Source organism: Mustela lutreola, chromosome 1 (assembly GCF_030435805.1).
Source record: "Mustela lutreola isolate mMusLut2 chromosome 1, mMusLut2.pri, whole genome shotgun sequence".
In the NCBI taxonomy this organism is placed as follows: Eukaryota; Metazoa; Chordata; class Mammalia; order Carnivora; family Mustelidae; genus Mustela; species Mustela lutreola.
The window spans coordinates 69,347,291-69,364,006 of record NC_081290.1 but is presented as its reverse complement, the minus strand read 5'-3'; the positions used below and the strand labels follow the sequence as shown (position 1 = coordinate 69,364,006).

Sequence of the window (16,716 nt, the reverse complement as noted above, 5' to 3'; positions counted from 1 at the left end):
AATATATCAAATGAACAAAAATCAAATAAAGAGAAATTAAAAATAAATAAAAAATGTATTGCATGATGAAGTTGATATAACTGCATAACTATTCTATATGTCCAGATTTTATGTAATGTAATTATGTATGTAATTGTGTTCAGCAAAGGAACCTCCTTGTTTTCATTGATTGACCCTATTGATATGATTGATATGATCAATAAGCATATTTTTAAAATGTGAACTTATAGAATGTATCCATCTTAATAACATATTGTTTTCATATCACTCTATATATTAAGATTTCATTTAAAATTCTACTGTCAAAAGTTTAGAAAATACTATCAGATAACTAATATCTCAATTCCTTGTTCATTAATATAATAATAAAAAGTATTAATCATAATAATAAAAGACCTTGAAGACTTACCATGTTCTGACATGGTATCCTATAGACTCCTTATTATAGTTAATCTTCATAACATTTTTTAAGTGGGTGTTAATGAACCAGTTTATAGATAAGGAGATTATGGCTTGAAACTCATCAGAGTAGACTCTGAATTGTTTTTGAAAACTTTTCTTGGCTGTGCCCATAGATAATTCCTTAGCCCTTCTCCATTTGACAGGAAAAAATAACTACATATTTGGATGAGAATCTGTACTAGGTTCTCAGTTTTCACAAAATAATGTCAAGTCTATTATTCTATTTTAAGCTGTAAGTAACATATAGTATAGTCAAACCAAAACACTACCAGAAAACAAAACATTGAAGTATATGCTACCTTTTACTAAAGTTTTCTTTTATGTGATAGTACAGGTAAAGTATAATTTGAGTACTATGTAATCCATTTGGGTTTTTTGTTTTTGTTTTCTAGAAGACACAAACTCAAATGCCTGCAAGGGTTGGACAATTAACATATATAGGTGAAGTGGGTCCAGTGTAAGATAACAGAGTAATAGAGACTGTTGCTGTCTGAATAGACATACCTTATCTGAATATTGATTGAGTTAACCCAATATTTTTTTTAAAAAATCCTTTGTCTAAGGCAATTTAAATTTTGTCTAAGACAATTTAATTTTTTTTAAATATACTTATGTTGTCATTTATTCTAGAAATTCTCAATGGCTACTACACAAAAATGAGGAATTTCATCTATTATACCTATGGAGTCAATTCATTACATTTGCAATTAAAATTTTTCACTAGAGACAGAGAGCACATGCACACATGCAAGAAGCGAGAGAAAGAGGCAGAGGGAGAGGAAGAGAGAGAGAATTTCCAACAGGCTCCACTCTGAGTGCTGAGCTTGATCAGTCAGCTTGATCTCATGAGCATGAGATCATGACCTGAGCCAAAATCAAGAGTCAGATGCTTAACAGACTGAACCACCCAGATGCCCATGTACTTAGAAAATTTTAACTAAAAAAAAAAAAAAAAAAAAAGATTAACTTGGATAAATTCAAATAAGTTTATCTCTCTATTAAAGACATCTGCCACCTGCCCCTATCCAAGATGAATTGAATGTAGTTACATTTAGAACTATAATCAAGTCCTAAATGATCATTCTGAGGACCTAATAATAGGAAAATAATTAAATTAATGCTTATCAGTATTTTAACACTATGCTTTGTAGTATATTTTGTGTCTTTTTTTTTTCTATACAATCCCACTTAATTCTCACTACAAATCTATGAGAGAGTTATCATTATCTGTACTTAATAAATGAGAAAACAGGCTCAGGTACCTTACAATGACTTTCCCCCAAATCACTATGGCCTAGATTTGGAAGAACAAAGACCTATACCAGGTCTTTTTAATAAATGCAACAGTCTTTTCAATGCAAAACAGCTGTGTCTAATGCTAAACTACATGGAGTCAGAATCAAAAACATGCATGTGACAGAAAGCTGCTCTTCCTATTTGGATGGATCCAGAGCTCTTCTATATTGGGCCTCTCCTCAGTACCTCACCCAGACTATCTGATGAGAGCCTTATAATATTAAATAATTGCTAGCTTTCTACCCAAAATCACAGGATTTGGATAGAGATCTTAAAATTCCCAAAATATATTTTTCTACCTAGAGCACTTGAGATATTACATTGGATAGTATTCATATTAACAAATTTAATATTTAAGGCATACTACTTTTAGTCAAGGTCCAAAACATATCTTTCACATTATTATTGAACTGCTATAAAAGCTCAGTATCTTTGCACATAGCTTTACTGTAAGGCATCTCAAATCATTTTTGGAAGTATTCAGGGAATAAATTATGAATAAATAAGTATAAATACATAAATAAAAATACTGAGCTTCTGCCATCAAAGGACAACTTGAGTTCAGATTTTATATCATTTTTATTCAGAGAATATTGAAGTAACACTAATCAAAAATTGTCTTTTCTTTCTCCTGAATACAACAGACTACATAAAATCGTATACCCATTACTTCCCTACACTTTTCACCATGTTTGTGGAGATAAGATGACCAACCATGCCATTTGCTCTAGCCTCTCTTCCTTTTAGTCCTGAAATTCCTCAGTCCCAAACAAATGAAAATTTTGGTCATCTTACAATGGAGCACAGGAATAGTTAAACTAAAGTTCTTTGAAGGTGCCTCTTGAACTAAAGCTGTATTTTTCAGTGAATTTTTATCATTTTTTATTATAATTAATGTTTATGTGCTAGAAACAGATTACACTTTCTTTGCTGTATACTGTCTGCACTAGTCTATTTTTTCTTTCACATATTCTTTCTTAGCTTCATATTACCCAAGAGATTTTGACAGGGAAATTTCAACAAGTGGTAGAAAAAGTCTCTTGAGGCTTTGAGAGGATTTTCATCACTGCTAGTGCATTGTTACTTCAAGCATTCAACTAAAAAGGAATATATAAACCTTGGCATGGAAATTAGAAAATCTTAACAGAAGCAAATTATAAGCTCTTCTCTTGTTGTCTTTTGTTGTTGATCTCGAATATTTAGCCTATGAAATGAAAAGTAGATGTTACTAGAACCTGACTTGGTATCCCATCCATGGGTCAGCTCTTGCAATTTTAGGCAGGGAAATGAACACGGTCCTCACCACCTCACCTAATACTTGTAACTCATACATAACTTACATGCACAATTCCACCACACAGAATTGCCCTTGGAAGTGATAAAACTGGAATTGGAAGTATAGATGAGAAGGCCTGAAGACCACACACACCCCTACACACACATACATAATACTTCTCCCACTTATCTGTAATTTCCTGAGACACAATGCCAGCAGAAGTAGGATCCATTAGCCTGAGATAAATAAGTTCTCCCCTTAAAAAAAACCTGGAGGACTCAAGTTAATAAAAGCAAGACATTATCTTCTGAATGATACCAGTAACAAATTGTTTAACATACCATGATCAGTGGGAAAGAGCTGGAGTATATAGCTACATAGCACTTAAGAAACTCATGAACATATTGTGTGTGTGAAAATACTTCCAGATTTCCATTCTAAAAATCTGCATAACTGGAGTATAGACACAGATGAATAAGTTACAGCTTCTGGCTAGTTATCCAACCCTGCCACACCATTGTAATGGGATAAAATTGATGATCTTAGAGGTAATTATGCTGGATTTGACAACTGGAAACCAAGTATCAAACTGAGAAATGTTTGCTGCCTTGTATGCTATTGATATACAAAGTAATACATATTTTCGGACAATTTTATGACATCTCATTAGTAAGCTGTTGAAGTTGCACAATTATTCATATTGATGTTTTAAATATTTATACTAAAGGTATCTTCTTGAGATAATTTAAGTAACATGATTTAACCTAAATATTTGTTTAAAACAAGGTTGTAATCCAGTAATGGGGAAGAGAAACTTTCAGGCCTCCTGGGTCCCTCCTTCCAGGGACAAAAAGATGCTATTAGGCCAAACATATGACTATGAATGAGCAAAACTAATGTGAGCTCATGGTGCATAGAACAGGCTCTATTATTCCTTGGTCAGTCTGAAGAATGAAACATGAGAAAGGAAAGTACTTTGGCAAAATAACTGATGTCTAGTATAAGCCCTTATATATAGCATGAAAAATTCTCCGTATCAAAACTTTACTGAGACACACACCAGGTTCCTGGATAAGAAGACTAGATCTTGTAAACTTGTCAATTCTTCTTAATTTCATTTATATACTCAATGAAAACTACAACTATTTTGGGGACAGCTTATCAAATTATTCTAAAATGAGTCTGGAAGAAATATCAGTGAGATTCTTAAAAGCTACACATAGACACAGAAAAAATTCAACAAGAAAAGAGTGTCAATCTTATCAGATATGAAGCAAATAAAAACATTTAAACCCGTGTGATATTAATAAAAGAATTGATGGAAAACTAGACCACGCATACCAAAATCAAAAACCCACTAAGAAGGAGTGTGTATACTTACCTTTACAATAAGACAGTTTATGATATTATGTGATAGAATAACAAATAAATGGGGAATGAATGGATTGATTATTCAGAAACTGCTGCTGGAACATGTTTAACTCTTTTTAGGAGATAAATTAAGTCTTATCTCATACCATACACCATCACAATGTTGGGTGGACTCAAGAGAAAAAGTCATTGAAGAACTGGATGTAAATTCTTTTAGGGGAAGAATAATTCAGGGAAATTTTAATCTGTTCTATGAATGAGAAAGTATTATCTAAGCAAAACAAGCAATAGTGGAAATATGACATTCAACTTCACTAGACACATTTTCAACTTTTATATGTTAAAGAAAATAGTATAGATGACATAAATGACAAAGAAACAGTGCCCCTAATTCATAAAGGATATTGAAAATGATGAAAACCAAGGTTCCAATACACAAACCAGCTGAAGATAGGAATTCATATAAAAAAAGTATAAATGAAAATAAGAATTTCAAAATTTTTCAACCTCGTCTAATCAAACAATCATACAACAAGAAAGTAGCACTTTAAAGCCTAGATTTAAAATAAAATCAGCCACAGGCCAGGACCTAATTATACCACTTCCCAGTTGCCTGACCTTGGATAAGTTACTTAACCTCTCAAAAAATAAGTTTTCTACTTTAAAATGGGACAATAATATTCTTCTCTTACAGTTGTAAGGATTAAATGAGATAGTATAAAGGTCATGAATGATGAATGGCCTGTAAGAGATGTTCAGTAAGTGTTATTGTTGTGATTATTGATGATGATATTGGTGGTGGTGGTGTTAACAATCATCTTCACCTTTCCCAATAACAATATTTAAAAAAAAAAAATATCCCTCAGCCCTGCTGAGGATGGAGATATGACTCATGTTCTTACAGGGAGAATGGAAGTAGGTGCAGTTTTTCTGGAGAACAATTTGGAAATATGTGTTAAGAAGTTTTTAAAAAGCTCAAGCCCTTTATCCAGTATACTACTTCTAGAAATCACTCCTAAGATAACAGTGAAAAATATAGAAAAGGAATACTAGAAAATGAGGTCATACAGGAAATGCTCATCACCACGTAGTAACAGCAAAAGACTTTTACAATAAGGTAAAAGTCTAAGTTGAGAGAACGAGAATAAACAAATGATAATGATCTATAGGCCTAACAGAAAGCAACTAAAAATTGATAGAAAAATTGTTTACAGGCATGGTAAAAGTAATTTTTCTTTTGTATTCATTGTAGTAAACTAGAACAAAGACAAGCACAGTACCTGGCACATACTACCTGGTACATTGCCCAATCAAAGTGTAAACTGAATTGAACAACAAAACTGTAAGTGGAAAAATAATTAGAATACTCATTTTCTCACACACACACACCCCTTGAACATAGGTTAATCTCAACAGGTCAATCTTTTGTAAGACAGTCACAGGAAATCCTAGAAAGAAATATGATGAAATGTTAACAATATTGTCTTCAGGTGATTTTTTTTTCTGACTCTTAAGATTTGTCTCTACTTGCCAAATTTTTGTCAATGGAGATTTATTACATTTATAGTCAAGGAGGAAAATGAGTAGGGGGAAAAAAAAAGGAAATAAAGAATCCCAGAAATCAACTGGAAGCCAACAGGCTCAATTATTCCTCATTACACTATTCCAAGTATGTACCATTCTTCACTCCCACCTGAATATAAAATGAGAAGTGGAAATATGAATAGCATGAATAAATTGGGAGGCAGCCTTAAAACAGCCCAGGAAAGAAAACATTATAGTAAATTTCAAAAATAAAGTCAAAATATCATGGGTCTAATATTAAGAAAAGTATACAGGGGCTTTTTCCCCATATAATTCATACATATGAAAACTATAGCGTGACAGATGAACCCTTTCAATATAAATTACTTGTTTTCACTACTATGGAATTATATTTTCTCTTAGACACATAATAGTCTCAAAGATTTACATAGTGGTTACCATCAGTTTTTTGAAATCTGAAAGAATTTTATTTATTTAAAATTCTAACTCTACACAAAATATAATAGGTATATTTTAGAATATCCATGATATTCTCAAAGGGGAGGAGCAACTCTCAGATTCCCATATTCTGAAATACACTCATCAGGGATAATTAGCCCAAGAACGTAAAGTGCCATGTTACCTGGATCACAAAATCACCCAGAGGTATAAACTCTTGGTCACTGGCTAAGCTCATTCACTGAAAGGTCAGTTTCCAGGACTGGGTGATTTAAATTCATTTCAGCAAAACTATAGATTACTATATGTCAAGTACCTGTAAGATTAATGGTAAAATCTTGACTCATGCAAACTGAATTCTTGCATGCCAAGGGTTTGCTCTATGTCTGCCTCTTTAAAAGTAAAATATTATGTAAGGGAACTGTGATGATGAGGTATACAGTCAACATTTTTCTTAATCCAAGAGTCCAATGTAGTCATTGGTTTATCAAGTATGTATAACCACCTAACATGTTTAAGAAACATTGCTACATACTTCTAGCAATTAAAAATATACTTGAGATAGAACCTTAATTGAAATTGTTTCCCTAATTATATAAAGTCTTCCATATTTTCCAGAAACAGAGTCAAGAGCGTAATTTACCTGATATCAAGATTTCAGACTTTTTAAGTGAAATAAATATGTAGTGTTTTAACTGCAACAATTATTTTTTAAATTGCCCTTCATACAGCCCCTATTTTTGGTAAATAACTACTTCACAAAGGTGTTTCTTTTGATATAATTTCTAGGATTTGATTTCAAAAACTCGAGGGAGGGGAAAAGCGAGTGGGACTGTGGATGACACAAGAATAGATATGATCTAACAATTGTTAAAGCCAGCTGGAGGTACTTGTGAGTTTGTTGTATTATTCTGCGTTTTATTAGATTTGAAATTTTATGTTGTAAAAATTTTTTAAAGAAACATATTTCTTAATTATGTCAATTTATATTGAATAATGTTTCCCTTGGTCTCCATTCCTACAACAGTCATGTCCAGAAAACATGGTGAAACACCTACAAAACTGATCCTGAGGAAGTTCCAGCCACATGGTCCCATTCTGGAGCACTGATGATGGAATAAATTGATTTACTCTGCCAAGACCCATAATTTAATCATTTAGCCAAAGACAGAGATATATACATCTATATTAACCAAGAAAAATGGTGTAGATAAACTTCAGTTGTCCTAATAACCAGTAAATTGTAGTGATACATAACTAATTCAATTTGGTCATTGTGCTGGCCAGGCCATCACTATAACAGAGGATAGCAAGGGATTTGCTGAAGCATCAGTAAGACAATCTGCACTTTTTTTTTTTTTTTTGCATTGTCCCAACACCAATGAGATAGAGGAAAATAATTAACAATCATAGTATTCAACCCCCTAGGAAAAAATGTTCTTTCTCAGCCTGTGTAGTGAGAGGATTAGGATTAAAATACAGTTAATATGATGTCTATTTTAGAATGGCCATATGGTTTCTTCCCTATCATGCTCACTTAATTTTCCCTTCCTTTTCTCTTACTCCATCATAAGCAGAATTTTGGCATATTTAATTCAATTAATTCCTAACAATCCCTCATGTAAGCAACCCTACATAAAAGCAGAGTATGTTAAATATTACCATCAAATCTTACAGTCTTACAAACAATAGATCTTCTCAATATAGTGTTAAAGTTTTAGCTGCCAGTTGATTTCAATTTCATTAACACACTCACAATATAAATAAATTCTGTTTTAAAGAAAAGCTTTAATAATGAATATATTGCAATTAAATGACGCAAGGCTACTAAGCATTGCACACTGCCACCTAGTGCTAAATGTCTTTTTAACTCCAAATGCACAATGGATGTCTTCAGGAAAGTGGAAATGCTCTGTTTTGAAGCAAATTTATCCAGAAAGATAGATTGGAAGCATATTTATTTATAATTATTTCAATATAAGAAGACTTTTAAAATAAATGAAATTACACATACCATAAAATCAGCCCTGTCTTATAAATTCATGTAAGAAAGGTCTGATTAGATTAGTAAATATAAAAAAACTACAGGTTTTGTTAATGAAGACATGAAATGTCTGGTTTTTTTAATGTTATTTTTAATACTGTTCACCCAGTATGCAACATATTCTATTATGCATGTGATATATGCTGATGAGCTAGATGGAATATGTGTTTAGCTGGCAAGTTCGACATATGAAGATGTTTGAAAAGGCATCACAGGATGTTAAAAAATCACTAAAGATATTCACAAGCTTTCTTAAGGACATAACTATAATCTCACCTCATCTACAGGTTATAATTTCAATTTCAGATGCCACTGGTTTTTAGTTCTACCTTATTTTCCTAGAGGTGAATAATTTCTTTGTGTTTCAGTTAAGCTAATCACTATAGGTCATCTCGATCTTTTGACTAAAAAAATAAATCCCCATAAAAATGAAATGAGATCATTTGAAAGACTAAAGGAAGGATTGCTATAGATTATTTTACTGTCCTAAGGTAGTATATTTTATTTGCTTCATTGTATTTTGCAATTGTAGTCCCCAGTTTGGTCTACTTAATACACATAACTACCTATTTTAAGAACTTAAGTGAAAAGTGAAAGACTCATATTTCTGTCAATTAAGTTTTTTCATAGTGAAAAATAATCAGAGGGTTTCTTTAAACCATTTTACTTAGCTTTTTCAGAATCACACACCTTTTTGAGAAACATAAAAATCTCAGGTTCTCCTTCTGAAGTACTTAAAATTTACAAATGAAAGATATATTTAAAACAATATATGGAGGGGGGCCTGGGTGGCTCAGTGGGTTAAGCCGCTGCCTTCGGCTCAGGTCATGATCTCAGGGTCCTGGGATTGAGTCCCACATCGGGCTCTCTGCTCAGCAGGGAGCCTGCTTCCCTCTCTCTCTCTCTGCCTGCCTCTCCATCTACTTGTGATTTCTGTCAAATAAATACATAAAAAATCTTTAAAACAATATATGGAAATTTTTAAGAGTTCTATTTTTAGTTTGATCTCATAAGATCAAACTAGAGATTTCAATGTTGACGTTACTCCAGTAATTTAAAATCAGCATGAGTATTAAGGCTTCCTGTATATCCTATAAACATTTTCCATCCTTGGAAATGTGGACAATACAGAATGTCATTCAGTGACTTCAACATTAGGCCTTTTGCACTGATTCATTTTAATAACCACAAGGTCACATAAAAATAGATGATAGACAAATGGATGAAAAGAAACACAGGAGAAAGAAAGAAGGGAGAAAGTGAGGGAAAGAAAGACAGAAGAATTTTTCCTTTAAGGGAAGTGTTACCTCCATCGCCTCAAAATCTTAATTTGGATAATTCTCAAAGGAATCTTTGATCAAAGCCACATGATCTAGAAAACTTCTCAAGATTTCCTTTAATCAGCTTAACCAAGTGACTACTGCCAAGTCTATTTCACTTAGTTCTATTAAGGCTACTTTGAGGCTCATAGTGCTATTTTGAGGTCTTCACCACATACTCAAGAAACATAGTTGATATGCCTGCCCAAGGCAGAAGAAAGATTTACTCAAAATATCGCAATTTGAGAAACTCAATTTGGAAAATATGACTTAAGAACACATATTATATTGAAATCCAATTCTTCACACTATGTTGGGATTACATTTATTATGACATCTCAATGTTCAGTAAATTTACAATTGAGTAAAATGTCTTAAGTTGTAACTCCTAGATATTCCCTTGGCCTTATGGTATATGGTCTATAACAAGATAATTCCAGAAAATAAGACAGTGATTACAACTATGCCTGATATAAGGAAAAACACTGCAGTTGCAGATATATACACAACATAAATTATATTATATTATATTATATTAATCATATTACTATAAAATTTCAACAACATTTTTAAAATTCTCCTGTTAATCTACAAGGTAGTGAAAAGGTATAAAGCGAAGGAATTAACAAATCCTGATTCAAATGACAATTATGCCTGAGACTCTGAAGATTCCTTAGAATTTTCTTACAGATCTTAGTGTGTTTTCTAGGTACATACTGCATTTAAAGTTTTGGAAAACCAAGGTTATGTGTATTTACACACACACACACACACACACACACACACACACAAATGCGATTGTAATATCATCATTTGGATGCGTCTAAAATAAATATTTAAGCTGAAATTATTTATCTAATAGCCTCATTTCTTAAGCTTGAATATGAACGTATGTATACTTAAGAGTGTGTCCTAAGGTCTATAATCAAGAATTTCTAACTCAACATAAAATAAGTAGTAACAAAATGGCCTATGAAGCAAATTCCCTAAGGCTTTAGAAAGATAAGACATGTTTAAAAATTAGAGAATACAGAAGAGAAAGACATAGCTTTGAAATGAACATTACATTTAACTTGAGATTATTTAAAACAGCCCATCTCTATCTATTAGAAACCCCATGGTTATAAAAGGCAAAAACATATTCCACAAAGACTACAAAAATCATGATATTGGTATGTCTAATATTAGACATACTGGAATTGCATACTGAAATAAGAATATGTAATAGATATTCAATAAGCATTTTTTTAAATTCAATTTTATTTTTTCAGTGTTCCAAGACTCATTGATTATGCACCACAGGCAGTGAGCATTTTACTCACTAATTATGATTTTATAATTCTTTTAACTTTGTATTCTCAGATGTCAGATACTTACCCAGAAACAGAAATCTAGTTGGTTGCTAAGAAATATGAGAGCAGTTTGCATTTTTTTTCTGTATCTTTAGGAGAATTGCTCTCTTGGGTTTTACCTCCAAGTAGTAAAAGTTAACTCTGCTACCCATGTAGGGACTTGTATTACTTGTACTAAAAGAAACTTCCATGTCTCAAAAAAGAAACGAATTACTCCCAATTCACACAATTTAAAACAAATATCTGGGTTTTCGTCCAAGCTTAACGACTTTCCATTTCATGCAACTAAAATATAATACATTGTTTTATAAATTTAACTGATGAGTTTGAGTCTTTTCACAAAAAGTTTATGATAAATGAAGTCATTCAGTCAACTGGCACTCCCAAAGTAAAGTTCAAATTCAACATTTTAAAAGTATTCTCTGCCTGTAACTTTGACCATGTGCTTCTTTGAACAACTAGAGGGAGAAGACTATCTCCCTTGGTCTATCTGGGTTTTCTTATGTTTATGGAAAGATCAAAAGCAAAACACGGTTACAAATATGTACATTCTAACTGGTCATTAGTTTATCACAAATAAATATTGATTTGCCTAATCAAAGAGAATATTCATCCAAAATAAGATCCATAATTCAATCAGCACATACGTTTCTTAATGACAGTGAACATTTAGACTCTCTCCACATGTAAATTTCATAACCTTTCAAGGACAATCTTCTAGATCACATTTTAAAGAAAGAGGCTGAAAAAGCATTCCATGGCAGTAACATTTTACATTACTATAAATGTAAGAGGTTTAATTTTTAACACCCACATACTTATCACAAACCAATTAATCATTTACTCTGACTTATTATCAATGTTTTACTGGAACATATTGAAACACAAGATAATGTACTTCTCTGTCTACTAAGTGAGACAAAGCCCACTTGCCCAGTCCCCTTTTTAGTCAACTTCTTGCACATTTTCAGCCAGCTGCCCTGTTGGTGATCCCTTGTACCTCATATGCTGCTTTAGCAGTAAGTCAGATTACTACCACGTCTGGTCCAGGACCCATTAAGAAAATTCCTGTTAAAAGTAAGGTCTTTGAAATATAGTTTTACATCTATAAAAGGGCTATAGAGTGCCCACCTTGAGGGGAAAACGACGAAATTATCCTCTGTTTTCTGGGCTTTTACTTATTTTATAAACTCACACCTTTATAAACAAGTTCTGTCTCACTGAGGGGAAGGAGATATGCAAAATGTAACACCTGGAGTCATAAAAGGTAATGACCTCAAACAACACATCTCAGAAAGGGGGCGGGGCGGGGGGCTGGTTCCAGAGAAGGAAAAAAAAAAAAAAAAAGAGGCAAAGGAGCGAATCTGCACCACTAAAACAGGAGTAATAGAAAACCCTCTCAGGTTTTTCCAGTAAGTTTTGTGCAGCAGCAGCAACAACAACCCAATCAAGATGCGCACCCTCACCCTCATAAAATCTCCTGTCCCCAAACAGAAAACAGCGGGTCCCTCTTCACTGTGTCCTCAGGGACAGAAACCACCCCCCAAAAGAAAAGAGATTTCAGAGGCACAGGGAGGGGCAAAAACAAGTATGTGTAGATCCAGCATCCTCATCTCCCTCCCAGCTACAAACCTGAAAGTCCACTCAGGAACCAGCCCTGGCTCCTAGACACCCTTCCGCCTGGGCCCTCCCTGCCGGAGGTTGCGGAGTCAGCAGCGCAGTTTTCCGACTCCGGACAATGACCGCACCACCACCACCCTCCTTCCCCATGCTTTCACCCCAGGCCCTCGCTTTCTAACCCTATCAGCGAGACCTCATTGGGGTAGGACAAGGGATGCACCTCGGCCAAGAGGAGACGGGCCGGGCTTCTCTGCCGGAATGAGTTGCGGGGCGTAGGATGGGGGTGGTCACGGAGAAGGGCTCCTTAGGAAAACCCAGGACATGGGGCAACTGAAACCTCAGGGCCAGTCACCCTCGCTCCCGCCACCACCCCACCCCTAGCCTTAAAGCCGACTTCTGAGGCCGGTGGCGTCAGCTTGGCGCGGCCGGGATGGGGTTGAGAGAGAACCCCGGGCCACCGTGGCCTCTCTAAAAGGACTGCGCAGGTGGGCGCAGCCCTGGAAGGTCGACGAGGCCGGAGCTCAGAGTTACCCCGGGCCCACAGAGTGTGAGTGCAAGCGAGAGGGTGAACCCACGCGCTCGCCGTGCCGAGGGGCGCTCGGCGGCAGGGCAAGCGCGGTGACAGAGGTACCCCGGCCACCGAGGAGAGACAGCTCATCCTACCCGCCGGCGACAGGGCTGGAGGGGCTACCGAGGCAGGGAGACTGGGAAACTTCATGCAAAACAGACAGCTCCCCCCGCCAGGACGTGTCCCCGCGCTCTCAGACCCGCTCCAACGCCTCTCGAATCACCCACCATCACCCACACCACCCTGCAAAAATCCCCACCGAGCCCTCAGATCCCGGGCGGATAATTACCTCTCCCGGAGGCGGAGTGGGGGGCGGCAGCAGCAGCAGACACTTTTAGCCTGACTTTCCTGCGTTCGCTTGTGAGCGTGTGCGCGCCGAGCAGGAGCTGTAACCTGCTATTTATAGACCCGAGCCTCAGCACCCGGGGCTGAGAACCCGGAGGAAGCGAGCAGGCGGCCGCGGCGGCGGCGGCGCAGGGCGCGGGCCGCGGCTCCCTGAGGCTCCCGCGGCTCCCTCAGGCGCCCGGCTCGGCCGCGCTCGGCGCTCGCTCCCCGCCCTCCCGCCCGCCGCGCCGCGCGCGCCCAGGAGAAGTTGTCACCAGCGCGGCTGCCTCTCCGGCTGCTCACACGCCCCCTGGCACAATTGCTACTTTCTCCCCCCCACCCCCTCCCTCCCTGCTCCTCTTCCTCCTCCTCCGCTTGTTCCGAGCGGTCTCCTCCCAATGTCACCAGCAACCGCCAATAAAGGCGGCAGCAGCAGCGACAGTCTCGCAACTGGCGCAGCTCGCTTCTCGCTAATGGAGTGGATGGAGTTGGTACCCCGGCCACCCAGCACGAAATGACCCAACACGCTTGCTCCGTGAGCTGACACCTTGCACCCCGACCCTCTGCAAGCGGGGGCGGTCGTCCAACTTGGGCTGGGGGAGAACAGATGCAGAGTGGCGGTGAGGGGTGACCCGGAGCCACCACGCCGAAACGGGGGCCGGAAAAAACACAAGATTCTCTAACTGGCGGGAGGAGGTGCCCCAGACCCCGGCCACTGGCAGCGCGGGCCCAGTCTGGGGGTGAGCGAGAATGGGAGGCGGTGACCCCCGTGCAGGGGACTTCAGCTTGCCACCACCCTGGGACCCGTCTCTTGCCACTCCTTCGCCTTGGCCCCGAGGTAGAGGTCTGACGAGGGAGACCTGGGCACTGACTGGGCCTCCAGCTTAGCGCAGCCCACCGCCACCCACCGCCAGCCCCACGTCGCGGCCGCTGCCTGAGGCCGAGCTGCTCCTAACCAGAGTGTGACACGCCTTTGGCAGCCCGAAAGCGTGGGGACAAATCTGCACTCTGCGTGTTTGGGGTGTCAAGAAAACAGGGTACGTAATCACGCAGCTTGAACAGAGACTAAAACTCCCCCACTTCCCAGCCAACAAGCCCACAGTGGAAGACACGCAGCCTCGTTTTTCCGGGCTGTGGGGTGTGGGGCAAAAGGTTCTCTCCATCTGCGCCTTACAGGTGCCACCTGGCGGTTCTCTTGCAGAGGTTTTTATCTAAACTGCTCAAAGGCAATGGGAAGGCTGGTAATGCCGAGCACCAGTCCACTCAGGGATCTTCAGCCTTTCCCTTCGCTAAGGGCGCTTTAAATTCATACTTCACATAAAATAGAGTGAGAAAGCTAGTACGCATGGGTTACATTTGCCATGCAGGAATCCCGAGGTTAAGATGGTGAAGTTGATTTGGGTTAGGTCAGTCACAGAAGTGGGAAACTCTAGCTGCCCCCTGCTGTCATTTCGTGCATCTAGACAACCATTCATTCCACAAACATTTAACTGCCACTTGTTATAAGCTTAATCTAGGAGTACAGAGGTTTTGGTGTTTGTCTGTCTGTTTTTTCCATCACTTTCCCTCAGAGCTTGGAACAATGATTACACGCTGTAGTTTCCCTAAATGTTTATGGAATAAATTAAACATTATGCTAGGCTCATTCCCTCCTTTTGCCCCTGCAGTCCTTCCCTTTCCCTCTCTTCAAGCTTTTCTGCTATGCCCAGCCATCATCACATGTACGCTAGAAGGACAGAAGAAGAAAGGTGAGAGGCTGACAGTTCCAGGCAGGCCCTTGGGAACGTGGATCATACTTGAGGAGCCTGTTAGAGTTAGATTTCTCCTGCATGGGGCAGTGCTGAACACACCCATTTTGGAGGGGTGGGGGGTGGGGAGGAAGACTATGTCATATTCATATTCATACTTGAGGCTTGAAACAATGGATGAATTCTGTTAGTAGAGATATGCTGGCAAGATGATACAACTTTTTCATTGGGTAACAGTTTCAGTCTTTTCTTAAAATACAGAAAGATTGAAAGAATATCAGAACATCAGGGTGCCAGAGCTTTGCTACTGAATTGAAAAGATGTTTAACATATTTATCCTCTAACTTGAATGGAGCTCTGTGTGTGTGTGTGTATGTGTGTGTGTTTGTGTGTGTGTTTATGTAAGACTGCCACAGTGCCAGAAGTACTAAACTATTCCTTTTAAAAGACAGAGTTGTAAAATAGATGCAGCTAATGTCTTTATGGAAATTAGCACTTAAAGTGAGATACCCAGAAAAACCTCTTATAATTAAAATCCAGACATAGATCATGCTGACCTAGACCTTTTGCAGGGCTGCTGAAGAAAATGTGATGTACCTGTGCATGTCATCTAGGAAGTTTAAATTCTGGGGAGATACAGGGAGACAGAAAGAAAGACAAGAAAAAAGAGGGAATGAATGAGTCAAATACATATGCCACGTGGCATTTTAAAAATCAATCGATCAGCCTGATAGTTACCTTTTTTAGTTGTTTGTTGTTTTCTTTAAATAAGTCTAGAGGATTCAGATCCTTCTGTGGTTTATTAAACCCATTTTTAATGAGCCTCCGTTTTTACAAACCTTGAACTTGTAACCACTTGTGCCCCCCAAACATAACTCCATTTACCAATGAAGGACAAAATATTTTTCATTCCCTTTTGAAATATCTTTGTATGGTCGAAGGTCTAAAACGTGATTCCTATTAGCTACGTTGCTGTCTAAAGCAATAAAATCAAGCCAGGATCTACAGGGCTGCTGTCACACCCTCCTTTTTAGTGAAGTAATTCATTCATTATTCCTGGAGATTTCTATTTCAAGTGAACATGGTATGGCACAAGAAGGACTCTACACTTTTATGATCTTTCACTATTAAAAACCTATAAAAATAGAGCACCAAGTATGATAGATGTGTTTTTTCTTACCACAGTTGTTCATTTTTTTTAATGATAATTCTGTAGATCAAGTCATGGTTTTCATTCTAATTTTGAAAAATTCAAACTGGAAGAGTTAATCTTTGATAATCATAATTAAGGTCATTTTTCCATGGGCATGCATGTGTGTGTTTGTATATATATATATATATATATATATATAT

The 16,716-nt window shown here is 37.6% G+C and overlaps 1 protein-coding gene across 7 annotated transcripts in view; it reads right to left on the bottom strand.

Annotated features, from left to right (window-relative positions):
* INPP4B (inositol polyphosphate-4-phosphatase type II B) overlaps positions 1-13,825 on the bottom strand; it is an 834,661-nt gene extending 820,836 nt beyond the window's left edge. For 6 of the 7 annotated variants that reach the window (XM_059168095.1, XM_059168068.1, XM_059168015.1 and 3 more), the window contains exon 1: positions 13,581-13,825. The gene's annotated coding sequence lies outside the window, so the exon portion shown is untranslated. The remainder of the gene's footprint in view (positions 1-13,580) is intronic. The other variant, XM_059168058.1, reaches the window with a different exon arrangement.
* Positions 13,826-16,716: the final 2,891 nt, after the last annotated feature.